This window comes from Macrobrachium rosenbergii, chromosome 55, assembly GCF_040412425.1.
Source record: "Macrobrachium rosenbergii isolate ZJJX-2024 chromosome 55, ASM4041242v1, whole genome shotgun sequence".
In the NCBI taxonomy this organism is placed as follows: Eukaryota; Metazoa; Arthropoda; class Malacostraca; order Decapoda; family Palaemonidae; genus Macrobrachium; species Macrobrachium rosenbergii.
In genome coordinates, this window is record NC_089795.1 from 10,561,388 (window position 1) to 10,577,664 (window position 16,277).

Here is a 16,277-nt window from a genome sequence, read left to right on the forward strand (position 1 = left end):
GGCGGGCCTTCCCCCCTACCGTCAGTAGCTAATGACCTTGTTTGAAAGTTAACGGCTGTTCCAGCTCACACCGCAAGCAAAATCCTATGTAAAGACTGAAGGTTTGTACTTGTGTAGGAACAACTAGTATGAGAGAAAATTTCCAAAGCAGCCCCCAACCATTCCAAGACTAACAAAGGAGACTTCATGTACTGTATGTACGGACACTTCATGTACTGTATATACCAAAGAACCTCCAAATTACCTTCAGCAACTCCGAAAGAACCTCCAAATTACCTTCAGCAACTCCCGGGAAAACCAGGGAAATCCCAGCACCACAGGAGGAGTGACAGGTGCAAAGTGAATGGTCGATGACTGTGTAGGGAATGACCATCAGACATATACCAGTCCCATTATCAGCAGAGGGCCCAGCTTAGTTGTCCACAAGTGTCATGGCAGAGTTGGTGCCACAAGGAGACAAGAGTGAGGGGAGGAGTATTACCTCCTGAAATTACAAATTTTAAAAGTAATTTGTATTTTTCCTAACTATACAAACCTGAGGTCCTTTGCATAAGGAATTACTTTCAGTGAAGCTGGAATGGCTGTTAAACTTTCGAACAAAGTGGTTAGGCAATTAACTGCCCAGATGTAAACATTCCAACTTGCCTTTCGGACCAGGTATCAGATTGAGGGATGGCATGAGGTGGGCATAAAACTGTAATGGACCTCAGGTTTGTATAGTTAAGAAAAATACAAATAAAATTTTGTCATTTGTTCCTACACAATATACAAACCATCGGTCCTTTACATAAGGAAGACTTACTTATTGGAGGGAGGAATCTGAGTGAGTCTCTGAACTGACTGGAGTTCGCCACACCTTGGTTCTCTTCCTGGTCGACAGAGTGAGGAAGAGAACAGTGCCTCTGACATGTTGAACAGAGTGTAAGAACTACACGATCAACTGTCAGACTTCCGGGCCTTCTCAAGTGAGTGAACAGAACGTAACATAATTTAAAAAAAAGGCTAGGATGAATCTATGAGTCAGTGAAAATAAAGAAAACACAAGTACTGGGTTTGCCTTATTGCCAGGGTCCCCTTCCTTCCCTTGCTACATGAAGGGGTGGGATTGCTTCTGTAAGTCTAAAAAGAGAGAAATAGAATGGGAGCTTAATGTGACATGTACCTGCATCAGTCACCAGTTCCAGCACGTGATGGCTTGAATCCTATTCTCTGTCCGAAGAAAGAGAGGGAAGAAAGAGGAGGAGAGGCCAGTCACTCACACACACACACTCTCTTGCTTCTATAACTGAACACCTTAGGCGTGATGCTACCACAAGTCCCAAGGAAAAGGTGTCCAAGGACTTGTGGGCAATGTTCCGAGGGTAACAGGATGTGAGCGTGGTCTGCCGTGACCACAACCCCGCCTTCAGTACTTAAGGAACCGAGATTCTTCCGGAACGTGAGGGATGGGCCAATGCCCCTGACTTCATGAGCTCTCGTTCAGAATGAACCGGTGTCACCTTCACTAGCTGTAGAGTACTACACTCTCCTAATCGTCTCATGAAGCCTGAAAGAGCACATCTTCTTGGACACCTCTTTCTTGAACGGGTCAGTACTAACAAAGAGTCATTGGCAATCAGGCTGGAGATGTCGAGTCCTCTTGAGATAGTACCGCAGCACTCTAACAGGACACAGTAGCATCTCACCTGGATCATTACCAACAAAGTCCTCTAGGGAGGGGATTGTAAAGGACTCTAACCTGGTGTCAGGGACTGATGGATTCTGAGTCTTCTCTAAGAATTCTGGGACAAAGTGGAGCGTAACTGATCAGATCCCTGTCTGATTGCACAGGCTCGTATAGTGCACGAGTCAGGCTCCTTAGAAAGGGAGTCACATCCCACTCAGGGGGCCTGAGTTCCCTGGGAGGGCAAGACCTTTCGAAGCTTCTTATCAGCAGCAAAATCTCTAGCGAGGAGGAAATATCTACTCCCTTAAAGTGCAAGACTAGGCCCAAGGCAGCCCTATAGCCTTTCACAGCTGAGACGGAGAGAAGCTTCTCTTGGTGAAGAAAGATGAGGAAGTCCACTTCCTACTGAATAGTGGCTCTGACCAGAGAGAGACCCCGTTTACGACACCAACCACAGGTCCAGATACCAAGTGGCATGTGGCCACTTGGGAGCCACCAGGGTCATCCTGAGATTCGGGGTGATTGATCACCCTGCGAATCAGACAAAACGGAGGGAAGGCATAGGCGTTAAGGTTGTCCCATGGGTCTAGCACAATGGAGCAGAAGACCTGAAGCTTCTTGTTGTGCCGAGTGGCAAACAGGTCGATGGATGGAAGCCCCCACATCTCGAACAACCTCTCCGTAATGTCTGTGTGAAGGGACCATTCTGTCACTATCACTTGATCCTGTTCGCTGAGCTTGTCTGCCATCACGTTCCTCTCGCCTGGAATGCATCTGGCTGACAGCTCTACCAAGTGAGCTACTGTCCACTTGTGCACCTGCCAACTGATGCAGCTGAAGGGACACAAGGGCCCCCCTTGCTTGTTGACATGTACCACTACTGTGGTGTTGTTGCTCATCAGCACCACTGAGTGTCCCATCACTCGATCCTGAAACTCTTGGAGGGCCAGGAAGGCCGCCTTGAGTTCCAGGATATTGATGTGAAGGCGCTTGTCATCTCAGTTCCACACATGTGAAACCAGCAACTCCTCCAGGGAGAGAGATCTATGACCGGCCTCCAACCCCCCGAAGCTTTCTCTACAACAAAGATACGGCTGTAGAAACCCGGGGACCTCCTTCAGGAGAGCGAGATCCTTCAATGAGCCGGGAACGTAAATTTGATGAACTGGGTGAGGGATGGTCAAGACTCGAAGAGAAGTAGATGGCCCTCCCAAAGGACATCTACAACCCAGGACTTGGCTCCATGTCACTGCCATGTTGCTCAATGGCTCTACAGGTAACACCCCAACCAATGGCAGCCACTAAGGTCCTCCCTTCTTCTTAACTTTGCACCCTTCTCCCAACTGGAAAGAGGGTTGAGAGTGCGGCTGCACCCCCTTCTTGGCAGAGGTGGGAGAAGACTGGGTGTTTCCACGAGTGCCCTTCGAAGACTGGGTCTTCTTAGGGGCTGAGGAAGTGCAAGCTTGACCCAAGGGCCGAGCTGCAGTGGCATGCAAAGACCTGGAGGTCTTTCCCACTGCCTGGTGGACAAGGTGGTCATTATCTTCAACACACCTCTAGTCCATCGCAGGTCTACCAGATCTGGTGGGCCAGGTAGGACAGACGAGAAGTGGTGTTTTCAACGTGGTGTGGGCCAGGTAGGAGATAGCCCTACCTCCAGATTGGCACAGTCTCCCAAAAACAGTGTCCTCTCCAGGGGTGATCGAACCCAAGGAGTCGGCAACCTTGGAAACTGTGAAGGATCACAGATCCAACCAGGAGACTTCCTGGAAAGCTGACACAGTGGTGGCCTCCTGGTTTGCTGCCTCTTGTTGTGAGAGGGAGACTCCCTCTGCAGTAAGCTGCTGCAGCGAAAGACCCCAGCCTAGGGGAACCAGGTCTGGGTCAACCTGTTTAGTCAGCAATGACCCCTCTCAGGGTGTGTAGAAACGCTTCTGTTGAGGCAGAGGAAGGGGAAGTAGCTTCTCCGAACTGTTCGAATGAAGCGAATATCCTGCCCAGAGACCAGATTATTTACTTGTTCAAGCACCCCTTCGGAAAGTGAGGACCATGACCAGCCCCATTGAAACTTTGGGTTCCTTCTTAGGACACCAAAAAGATTCGAGGCGCAAGGGACAATTCCTGGAATAGGCCATGGTCCCTTCCCTGAGATCGCTGTGCTGACAAATCACCACAATGATCTCCGAAAAGGTTGTCTATATCTTAGGGGTGTCTGAGTTCTGGGGAAGAGGACCCTCGAGTCCTTCCTGGGTGTGGTCCTCCTGATCAATTCTCCCTGCAGGAGGGAGAACCTTGGCAGACCCCTTGGGCGTATTTATGAGTTGGTCTGAGAACCCAACCTGGAGCTAAGGCCTCCGTGGTGGAGCCCCAATGGGAAGAAGTATCCCCATTAGAGTCCCTCCTGTCTGGCTCATGCCTCCCAGTGTAATCTCAGGAAGTTGGGGGGACAGGTGAGGGGGTTCAAGCACTCCTTCCTGCCCTACTTGAAGAATCAGCAGGGGAGGAAAACTGTGGGATGTCACCAACCCACGGTGGCAATGGCTGCAAGAGTCTGGGAGAGCGCCTACGCAGTGGTGAGGCGCTGTCCTGAGGAGAGCACAGAGGTTCACACAAATGTACTCGAACGCTCTCCTCTGGCGTAAACAAGTGCTGGCCAGAGACGAGTGATCAAGCACTCCTAGGCGAGAACTTGCGCCGTCCTCATGATGTGCTCCAGTCTTCTTCGAGGCCAAAGCCTCCTGATGAGAAGATGACTGCAAAGGGGACCTCCTCACTGCATCTCTGGGTGCTCGGACCTTCGAGTCCAAAACACTAGGTTGGGATCCTGTCCGAGTACTACAAGAAGTACCGTCAGGAAGTGATGAAGCACCTGGATGCTTCGTCACTTTCTCTCATCCTGTGCCTGAACCAGTCCAGGGAGCGGATTCTCCAGTACTGGTTTTGGGTACCTGAGGCAAAACCAATATATACAATACTCTACAGATTGAGATCTCTCCGATCTATTTCACAACCTCCAGGTAGCCTTCAGGTGCATATTTCAATAGGCCTATCAAATATGATTCATAGCATGTCCTACATATTACATTATGTACATGTCATCAGCGTCTGTGTTATAGTAGATAATAGGCTTCCACATTGGATGGGTGGGTACCGTTCTCGGCTAGCACTCTGCTGGGCCCACGTTCGATTCTCCGACCGGCCAATGAAGAATTAGAGGAATTTATTTCTGGTGACAGAAATTCATTTCTGGTTACAATGTGGTTCGGATTCCACAATAAGCTGTAGGTTCCACTGCTAGGTAACCAATTGGTTCGTAGCCACGTAAAATAAGTCTAATCCTTCGGGCCAGCCCTCTCTAGGAGAGCTGTTAATCAGCTCCTCAGTGGTCTGGTTAAACTAAGGTATACTTAACTTATAGTAGATAATGCCATAGTGCATCCGCCTTGCAGTAGAGCTTTATTGTTGAAATATTTATGTCTACTGTGATTGTAAAAAAAATGCAAAAGAATAACTATTATACATAATTATATTAAGCAATGCTGAATGTAGTGTAAATAATACTAATGACGTTCTACATTACTGTTGTATACTGTATATATAATAAATTATTTTAATGAAATATTGCAGTTTTTTAATAATAAAAAAAAAAGCCAAGAATGAATTTATCTCAGAAAGTAATGATATAAAATAAATTGCATTTAAGTAAGGGTTAAAGGTTTGACCCATTTCTGTAGCCATAATTTTGACAGGTGTAAGCTGTCAGCTGAGGAGGTTGACTGCCATAACATGATGTCATATGAACTGCCTACGTAGCTGTTTAAATAAATGCCATTGATATTGCACATGTGCATATTTTCATTAATATTGCAGTGTGCGTGTGTGTTGAAAGAGCAACAGTATTTTTGGCTGTGAATGCTCTTTAGGTCAGGAAAATGCAGTATGAGTGATGGCGAGGGTGTCAGATTGGCCCTGTCATGCATTCAAATACTGTCTGTTCCACACAAAAGTACAGTAGAGTAATGTATGTCTGTCCTTTCAACCCATCATAACATCGAAAATATGTATATCAACTTAAATCTGCTGTCTACAGTGCTCTAAGCAGAGCTTGTATATACTGGCTTTGCTCTAAGCTAATAGTTATGCCCCAAGGCCACTTGGAGCACTGTGCATCTTGCCTTAAATGTAAACAGACATGGCATCCTGTTATAATCCAATGGGAAGCCTGGAAGTGACGTGGCTCGTATGTATAGGCTTTGCTTAAGGTTCCTGAGAAACCTGAGTACTCGAAGTGACATCGACCTAGTCGAGCGCTCGAAGCTCCCAAATCACGTACACAATGATCAACAGGAGCCACCTCTACCCAAGTGTCCGAAGAAACACGGGAAGAGGCAGGTACAGTGCCAGTCTTGGAGAGGTCTTCCTAGAGCTGGTATCGAGTGCATGAGCCTAGAGGGCTTGCACACTCGAGGCTCTCAAGCCATGAGACCTCGGAGAGGTACGTGAGATGGTTCCAGAGTCTGTGGACCAGGGAGAGCCAACAAGAGGTCCCCCTGCCTCCCCTGTGGAGGGAGGCAGCCCCTTAGAAGTTCCATAGTGGGCCTTCTTAGGGGGGAGAAGCAGCCTTCTTCTTCTTCTTCTTCGGGCAGCGAGCTTCAGGAGAAAAAGGGGAAGAGGCAGCAGATGAAGTGGAAGACGAAGACAAAGACAATGACAATTACACTTTACAACTCCTCTTCTTCAATTTCTTCTTTGACATCTCCAGGATGGTGGTCAGCAACTGATCTCCCATACAGGAAGGAGCAGCAGGTACAGGAGGGAGCAGCAAGTACAGCAGGCCCAGCAGGAGCAGCAAGAACAGCAGGAGCAGCAAAGAAAGTTGGCTGGAGGGTCACAGCATAACCCAGAGCAGGACCATGAAGAGCCGTCTGGTCCACCAAAGCCAACTTGTCAGCATTGTGTGTGGGTTGACACCGACGTGGGGACTCTGGCGAATGCTGTCATAGTCACTGTGGCAGTGATAGCAATGATGGAGGCGTGGGTCACAACAGGGAAGTCCAGAGTGAGCAAAGTCTTCAGGTAAGTGTCAAGAGCCCTTGCACTGAAGGGACACCCAAGAGCCCCAGGGAGACCCAAGTCTCCCGGAGCTCATCAGCCAGACCTGGAGAAGACAAAGTTGGGTAGGGGAGGGAGACTCCTCTCATTCCGAGGAAGAAGCTTCCCCCTTGGACCGAGCAGGAGACCCCTGAACCAAAGTCGTCCTGATCGCCCATCCTCACCCGATGATCTTCACCTGACAAAAGCAAGCGAAGACAAAGGAGAGATCACTCCCAAAGGAGAGACAGCCAAGCAGGGAAGTTTAGCAGGAGGGAGAAACGAAGAAGGGTTGGCAACCAAAGGAGTGGTCGGCAGGTGTATAACCACTGGACAACGCTTTGGAAGCCTTCTTCTTGTACTGCCTCCTGCCCTTAAACTTCACCCACTACACAGGTGACCAGGAACAACACTCATTACGAGTCAATTCAGGATTACAGTCATGCCCTCTGCAATTAGTGCAGAGGACATGAGGGTCAAACATCAACAGGCGAGCGGAAGTGGGTACAATTCCTGCCGTCGACACCAGGACACACATCGGGCAACGGCCTTTTGCGTAGGTTCAAATGATTTGCTGGTTTGCATATTGTCAAAATATCAAACACACAAGCAGATGTTATCATCAAAAACAAAACAAAAGATCCCACCAGGAAAACAGCAAAATGGTGAATGGAGCAGAGAGTCAGGAAACACGTCTGTATCATACGACAACCAAAAGCAAATTGGAATGCTTTCATCCAGGCAGGCGGGACTCCCGCCTACCAGACGGTAGTTAACTGCCTAACCACCTTGTTCAAAAGTTTAACAGCCATTCCAGCTTCACTGAAAGTAATTCCTCTTGTAAAGGACCAATGGTTTGTATACTGTGTAGGAACAAAGTCTTGGTTCAGACAAGGAACATCCTCAGCACAAACTGCCCATGCAAAAGGACGAACGGTACAAGACCAACAGTCATGGGCGATATAAAGCAGCTACATACTTACACACACACTCTTACATCCACAAGAAGCCTGCATTGTACACAAATGAAAAAATACAACTCAGTCAAGATTTCTTGACTTGACACAAGCCCAAAGGAAAGGTCTGCAGACCATGGTATTATGATTTGAAGACTTTCATTTCTTGTTATAGATACTCCCACATCACAGACGAAGGTTCATATCCTTGTGGGAACAAATGATTTTGTTTTTTCAATTCTAATGCCAAGAGAGCTAAGCCAAAACAGTTAGAATGTTCCTAACCTCAAGAGTTAAACTTGAAACCATACATGAACGACAGTACAGTACTCATAAACGTACAAAAAAGCTTTTAAATACTTACAGAAAAATGAAATGGACAGCGGTCCTAACACGTTCCCAACAAATCCAAGAAATACACTCCCTTTTTGACCATTACTTAAACTTTAATTTCCGAGGACCTCTGACCAAGTCTGCATTTGGCTCGTCATGAATTATCTGCAAGATAAAGAAACTGATCATTATAAGTATACAGGAAGTGTATTGGGCTTACATTATATACAGGCATTAATGCATTCCTCAGTAGCAATCAACATACAATGTCTAAAAGACTAAAGCAAGCATATTGTATATCCATAAGTCCCCAATTCAAGCGCTCAGGCTGTTGAAGTAAAATAATTGATGTTTTATACACTACAGGTCTCTTTTAAACCTGTTTAACTCTCTATTTCAGATTGTCTTTAAGGACAAATGAACAGTCCAACTGAACTCGCTGTATCTCCACCTTCCTATGATGAAATGTTGAGCAGAGTATTGTGGTCAACAAGACGTCTGTCGTATGGGCAGTGAAGTGTGGTGCTGGCCCAAAGAGACACATTTCTCAAAGTCATTTAGTCAATAAAATGAAAGAAGGTATTTTAATACCAGGGCTGTTGAAGGGATTGGCTGAAAACCCTTACGAGAGAGAGAGAGAGAGAGAGAGAGAGAGAGAGAGAGAGAGAGAGAGAGAGAGAGACTACAGGAAAATGTGACAAATACATAAATAGGGGGGATTAGAAACCAATACACCTGAAATTCAGATGATGTCAGCAGTGAAGAGGTGTCTTGATATTCCCCCAACCTGAACATCAGCATTAAGTGACTGACCAAGGGCTACATAAAATCTGGGGCCCAAAGTAACAGTGAACATCAGAAACATGGACTAAAGCCTCTCCTCCTCAAGGGCAGTGTTTGAGCTTGCTTCACTTGTTCTCAAAACTACCCACAGATATAATGACATGTGCAACTCTTCCACTAACACAGCCTAACCCAGGATATATAGGGTAGCCTAGCCTATGCTATATAGGGTAGCCTAGCCTAAGCTATATAGGGTAGCCTAGCCTAGGCTACAGCGACAGGCAATCATATCCAATCTGGCACTCCTTCAGACAACCCGAGTACTGCAGAAAATGGTGATATTATTCAACATAGGCCAACAATTTCCATAGGAGGAATGAGAAGAATAACTAATGTCTTTAGGGGTCACCCTCAGTTAGGATACGTTGGGATGTCTCCCCTATGGCCTAGCCTAGCCAGCCTATGATGGAATTAGGACAGTTTTAATAATATTCAAAAGGGTATCCAGCCCCTTGGACCCATGATATCTGTCTAGTTCCCTAAAACACCTAAATGGGGTTAAATATGCCCCTACATTGATCCCCCGAGGGCGGCTTCATAAATTAACAGGTAAAGACCACGAGGTTTAATTTACGTAGCTACAAAAACTTATTTACGTTCCACGATGAGAGGTACGCTTCTTGCTTCTCTCTCTCTCTCTCTCAAAATCTTACAAATACTCAAAGGTTGATTTTCACACCTTAGAGGACCGTTATGTGTACTGCAATCTTCGTACGTCATCTCCACGTCTCGCAAATAATGCACAGCAAAAACAGATCTACAATTCCATAATGTAGTCTGTAAGATCGAAGTGAGAGAGAGATTATATGCTTAAAAACAACTGATGTAGCCACTGCTCTCATGTTGTGCATTCTAACCTTAAGCCCCGGCAGGACGTTCTCTCTGATTTGAGTGTGCGCTTCGAGGATCAGGTCTCTAATGAAAAAAGATAAGGCATTCTTTGACACAGGTCTGGACAGGTTCTTAACTGAACACCAAAGAGTCCTTGCTGGGCCTCTAATCTTCTCTGCCCTCTTGATGTAATATTTAAGCTCCATATAAATTCTCTCATCTCGGTAAAAGAGAGAGAGAGAGATAAAATTACAATTTTTATTATTTAATGTTATTTAATTTACACAAAAGCTTGAAAACATAAATTAAATAAAAGATTAAACAAACACTTTTTCAGGGTTTTTCAAGGACTTGCAAATGTTCATGAGTCTGTGAAAAACTTGTGTATAACAGTTAGTTAGGTTCCAATGAAAAAGTTCGACTCAAATCGCTCAAGTTCAGGGTATTACTGTATACCGTTGCAGAGGACTGTCTGAGGCATCCAGCTGTCTCTGTTGCTGCGCAGGCATGAAAAGCCTCTCACTCTCAAGAGATGTTGGAATCTCTCTCAGTGCCTCGGGGAGCAGAGCTAGCAGGTCGGGATACCAAACAGCCTGCAGCCATTTGGGAGCCATCAGAATCATCCTGAGATTTGGGGTGATCGACACCTGGCTGATCACCCTGCAAATCAGACAAAACAGAAGGAAGGAGTAAACGTCGAGGTTGTCCCACGGGTGCTGAAAAGCGTCCTCCGCAGCGGCTCATGGGTCTGGCATGACTGAAGAGAAGACCTGAAGTTTTCTGTTGTGCCGGGTGGCGAACGAGCTATGACTGGTTGCCCCTACAGATCGAACAACCTCTCTGTGATGTCCGAGTGAAGGGACCACTCAGTCCCTACTTCTTGATTCTGGTGGCTAAGCTTGTCTGCCACTACATTCCTCCTGCCTGGAATGTATCTGGCTGACAGCTCTGCCAAGTGAGCCACAGCCCACTCATGCACCTGCATCGTCAACTGGTGAACCGGGAGGGATACAAGACCCCCCTGCTTGTTGACATGTGCTACTATCATGGTGCTGTCGCTCATCAAAACCACGAAGTCAGTAACTCCTCCAGGTGTGCGGCCCATCCCTTGGTCGATGCGTCTGAGAACAGAAGCATGTCCAGAAGGGGAGTATGCAGGCATACTCCTAGTCTAGATCGTTTCTCACTTCCCCCGAGAAAGGAATGAGGGTCTCCTTTCAGTCTCCACTGAAAGGAGCCAATGTGAAGACACCCATGAGGGACCAGCTTCTCCGACGACGACTTGCCATTCGAGCTGGCTGTTCCCATCGAGATAAGAAAAGCTGTGCTGCCTTCCTGAACCTGCTGATATGAGAGTCCGAGGGAAAGACTTAATGCTACTGTATCTATCAGCATGCCCAGGTACTTTATTCTCTGCTTTGGGGTGAGATTGGAATTCTAAGAGATTTACCACAATCCATAGATCACAGCAAAACTCAAGGAGTTGATCCCTGTCCTGAAGCAGCTGCAAGTGGGGGCTTGCCAGGACAAGCCAATCGTCAAGATACCTCAATAGACGTATCCTGCGTGAATGGGCCCAAGCTGACACCAGGGTGAACATTCACATGAACACCTGAGGAGCAGTCGAGAGCCCGAAACAGCATGCCCTGAACTGGAACACTGTCTCCCTAAGGATAAAGCAAAGGTACTTGCGGGAGGCCAGATGGATGGGTATTTGAAAATATGCGTCCTTCAAGTCCATGGTAAACATGAAGTCATTCTCCCTGAGGGAGGCGAGCACAGAGGGCACCATCTCCATTGTGAACTGAGGCTGGCAAATGAACTGGTTCAAGGGAGAGAGGTAAAAGCCTGGGGACCAATCCGACACGACTTCCAAAGCACCCTTGCTCAGCATGGTTTGAACTTCTTGCCTGAGTACGAGATCCTTCGGCGAACCGGGAAGATAGGTAAGGAGACGGACCAGAGAGATGGTGAGGGGTGGCCGAGACTCAAAGGGGAGTAGATATCCCTCCTGAAGGGCATCCACTATCCAGGTCTCAGCTCCGTATCACTGTCATGTCGCCCAATGGCTCAACAGGCATCCCCCAAACAAGGGCACTAGCTGGAGGGGAACACCACCCCTAGTGTTTCCCCTTCTTCTTTCGGGTCAACCTGCTTGGTCAGCAAGGACCCCTCTGAGAGTGTATAGAAGCACTTCTGTCAAGGCAGAGGAGGGGGAAGCAGCTTGTCTAAGTGGTTAGACCGAAGTGAATTCTCCTGCCTGGAGACAAGATTATTAACTTGGTCGAGTACATCACTGGCAAGTGAGGACCACAGCAGCCCGTCAAGTCCTTCCAGGGTGCAGTCCTCCTGATCTACTCTCCCCACAGGAGGGAGAACCTCGGCAGACCCCTTAGATCCTTCCTGCATTACTCAAGCATACGACCGATTCGATCCGAGGACCAAACCAGGAACGTAAGCCTTCGTAGTGGAACTGTGGGGAGAGAGCTCTCCAGAGTTCCTCCTATCTGACTCAAGCCTCCCAGTGAAACCCAGGAGTTGAGGGGACAGGAAAGGAGGATCAGGCACTCCCACCAGTCCTGCCAGTGGAACCAGCGGGAGGGTGGGGTGCGAGTGGTCACCAACCCACGGTGGTGACAGTAACTTGGGTCCAGGAGAGCATTTATGCCTTGGCAAAGCGCTGTCCCAAGGAGAGCATAGGGGTTCGCGCGGGCCAAGCTGAGTGATCGACTCGACCGAGCCAGGCTGATAGCATGAACGCAACCAGGGACTGGCCAGAGTTGAACGCGTGGCTGGCTGGTGAGACCTTGCGCTGTCCTCAACAGTGCCCCATTCTTTTTTTAGTACAAACCTCGCAAGAAGGATACTGAACAGGGGACCCCCTCTCTGTCTCTCCAGGTGTTTGGACCCTAGGGACCAAGACACCAAACTGGGAACCTGGCCAAGCACTGGTGGCAGTGCCAGCAGGAAGAGACGAAACACCTGTCGTCGTCTTCCTCATCTTCATCTTTGTCATCGTCGTCTGATACCTCCTCCCCTTCATCTTCCGAGGCTCGTTGGCTGAAGCAGAAGAAGGCTGTCCCTCCCCACCCTAAGAAGACCCGCCCTGGGACTTCTAAGGGGCTCCCTCCCTCCACAGGGAAGCAGTGGGATCTCTTGTCAGCTCTTCCCAGCCCTTGGGTGCGGGAACCGGATCGCTGCCTCCCTCCACAGGGGAAGCAGTCGGATCTCTCGTCAGCTCTTCCTAGCCCTCGGGTGCGGGAACTGGATCGCTCACCTCACCAGGGTCGAGCATTTCAGGAGCCGCGGGCGCACAGACCTTGGTTTGCCCTCCCGTTGCCAGTCCTAAGAAGTTCGCTTCGAAGGTTGGTGCTGTGTCAGGCGCTCGTTCGCGAGTCATTCCGAGTATTCAAGTCTCCAAGGAGACTCGAGTATCTCAACACAGCACCAGCCTTCCAGCGAACTTTAGGACTGGCAACGGGAGGGCAAACCAAGGTCTGTGCGCCTGAGATGCTCTGAAATGCTCGACCCTGGTGAGGTGAGCGATCCACCCCGCACCCAAGGGCTGCTAGGAAGAGCTGACGAGATCCGACTGCTTCCCTGTGGAGGGAGGCAGCGATCCGTTCCCTCGCACCTGAGGGCTGGGAAGAGCCAACAAGAGACCCCACAGCTTCCCCTGTGGAAGGAGGGAGCCCCTTAGAAGTCCCAGGGCAGGAGTTCTTAGGGTGGGGAGGGACGGCCTTCTTCTGCTTCAGGCAACGAGCCTCGGAAGATGAAGGGGAGGAGGTAGCAGACGACGATGACAAAGATGAAGATGAGGAAGACGACGACAACACCTTACGAGACCTCTCCCTCGCCTTCTTCATCTTCTTCTCGACGGCGGTCAAATCCCCCGTCCAAGAGGGAGCAGCAGACATCAAGGGGCCAGCCAGGGCAGCCAGGGCAACAGGAGCGGCCTGGGCAGCAGGAACGTCCATGACGGGAGCAGTGACAGCAATGGTCGGGACAGCCAGGGTAGGTGGAACAGCAACAGCAGCCCAGACGTCAGAGATCACAGGAGCAGGAACCATCATATGGGGCACAAGTGGAGGTCACCATTATGGGGCACAGTGGAGGTCACCATCATAGATGGTATGGCCTGGGATGGCCGAGCCACGGCAAATCCTGGAGGCGGGGCCATCGCATGCTGGGACACCAGGACAGCTGTCACTTGCGCTCCAATGTGGGTGGAGATGGTAACCGGCATCTTGGCGAACACTGTCATGGTCACCATCGATGTCATGGCGGTAGTGGCAGCGTAAGTCACCACTGGGATGTCTGCCAGATGGAACAGGAGGCCCTACAGGGATGGAGAGCCTGAGAGACTAAGGGAGCGCCAAGCTGCCTGCAGATCACTTACAGGATGACTGTGGAGAGCTTCAACCGCCAAGCTAGAAGAAGGAACAGTCAGGTTAGTGGAGGGAGAGACTTCTGGCTCCGAGGGAAAAATTCCACTCCCCGGAGCAAGGAGAGGACCCAAGAGAAGGTCATCCTGATCGTCTGCTCCCCCCGTCATTCCTTGCTCGACAAAGCGAGCAAGGAAGACAAGGGAGAGTTCTCTCCCGAAGGAGAGACAGCCACAAGGAGAAGCTTGCCAGGAGAGAGAAATGAGCAGGAAGGGTTAGCCACCAAAGGTGTAGTCGGGGGCGTGTAACCCTCAGTCGACGCCTCCCTTAAAACTTCACCCATTGCTCAGCCAACCAGGAACAACACTCAGTACAAGTAGAGTCTCTAGAACACACACGCGCCCTGCATGAGGAACAGAGAGCGTGTGGATCAACATGAACATAAGAGCAGAAGCTCCTGCATCTCTTGCCGCCAACCCCAGGACACATATGCTGGGGGAGGTGGCCTTGTGCACAAGCTTGTCTCATTTGTGGGTTTGCATAGTTATAAAATACAAACACACACATAAACAAACACAACAAAGAAGGAAAGATCCCACTGAGAAAAATCAGCTTAACGGAAGTCAGGGCAGAAAGTGAAGGAACACATGTCTGCATAGCATGATGGCTAAAAGCAAACTGGAATGTTTACATCTGGGCGGGCGGGACTCTCACTCAACGGACAGTAGTTAACTGCCTAGCCACCTTGTCTGAAAGTTCAACGGCCATTTCCAGCTCCTCTGTAAGTAATCCTTAATGTAAAGGACCGATGGTCTGTATATCGCGTAGGAACAAATAAGTGATAATACTTCACCGAAATCAAATTATTCAACCGAAAACCAATGAACAAAAGCTGCTGCAAACACCCGATGTTTACTCGAGAGCTGACAGAAACAGCATGAGGTTTTCTGCTATGTTGTTTCCAGTACTCCCATTAGTGGGTGGGGCTTACCACCTACACTAAACAATCGAAATGCTACCGCAATTTTTTCAAATAAAAGGCTGCCATGCGAGTTAGAAACTACAGGCGGTCCCCGGTTTACGACGGGTTCCGTTCTTGCGCGCGTCAGAACCCGAAAATCGTCGTAAGCCGGAACATCGTCGAAAATCGTAAAAAATCATAAGAAAACCTTACTTTTAATGCTCTGGGTGCATTGAAAACGATATAAACTGCATTATTATTGAGTTTTACATCAAAAAAACCTTCAAATTATGATTATTCTGCCATTTTGGGGCCATATTTCTTCCGATCGGATCGGCGTCTGACGCGTCGAACCCGAACATGCGTCGTAAGCCAGGAAATAATTTCTGATGAATATATTTGAAAAGCTCGAACGTCGTAACGGAACCGTGAAAACCGAGGACTGCCTGTATAGCTATGTAACTGGTACGTTATTTATGTAGAACAACAAATTTTAAAGGTAATTTGTATTTTTCTTAACCATACAAACCTGAGATCTCTATGTGAGGAAATACCTTTCAGTGTAGCTGGAACAGGCCGTTCAACTCTAAACAAGGTGGTAATGGTAGACAGCTACCAACAGTAGGGTGGGGGTCCCGCCCACCCAGTTGGTAGCGCACTCAGTTTACCTTTTGGCTCAGGCAGCAGAATGAGGGGTGGTTTGAGGTGGGCTATATACATAAAGACCTCAGGTTTGTATGTTAGGGGAAAATACAAATTAATTTTAAAATTTGATATTTGTTCCTACACAAATACAAACTTTTGGTCTTTATGTGAGGAAGACTTACTTATTGGTGGGAGGATTCTGAGTAAGCCTCTGCACTGACCGGTAGTTCGCCTCACCTGGGCCTCACTTCCTCAGCGTGTAGAGCAAAGGGAGGAGTCCCATGCCTCTGGCATGTTGAACATGAGTGTGTTCAACTGCCAGACTTTTGGGCTTTTCAAATTAATAGGTTGTGTGGCATCGATTTGAAAAGGGCTTGGATGAACCTATAGTGTCAGGGACAATAAAGCTAAAGATAACCAACGGGTTTGTTTTATTGTCAGGCCCTCTCTCCCCTTACTAGAGACGGCAGGTTATAGAATGGGTACTCAGTTATGCGGGTTCACCTGCACGACCCGCCCGACCAGCATGTGACAGTTGGCCACTTGCCTCTCACTGCAATTAAGAT

The 16,277-nt window shown here is 48.5% G+C and overlaps 1 protein-coding gene across 2 annotated transcripts in view; it reads right to left on the reverse strand.

Annotated features, from left to right (window-relative positions):
• LOC136835684 (zinc finger protein 271-like) overlaps positions 1–16,277 on the reverse strand; it is a 39,462-nt gene that overhangs the window by 10,312 nt on the left and 12,873 nt on the right. For both annotated transcript variants that reach the window (XM_067099538.1, XM_067099537.1), the window contains exon 2: positions 8,078–8,211. The gene's annotated coding sequence lies outside the window, so the exon portion shown is untranslated. The remainder of the gene's footprint in view (positions 1–8,077; positions 8,212–16,277) is intronic.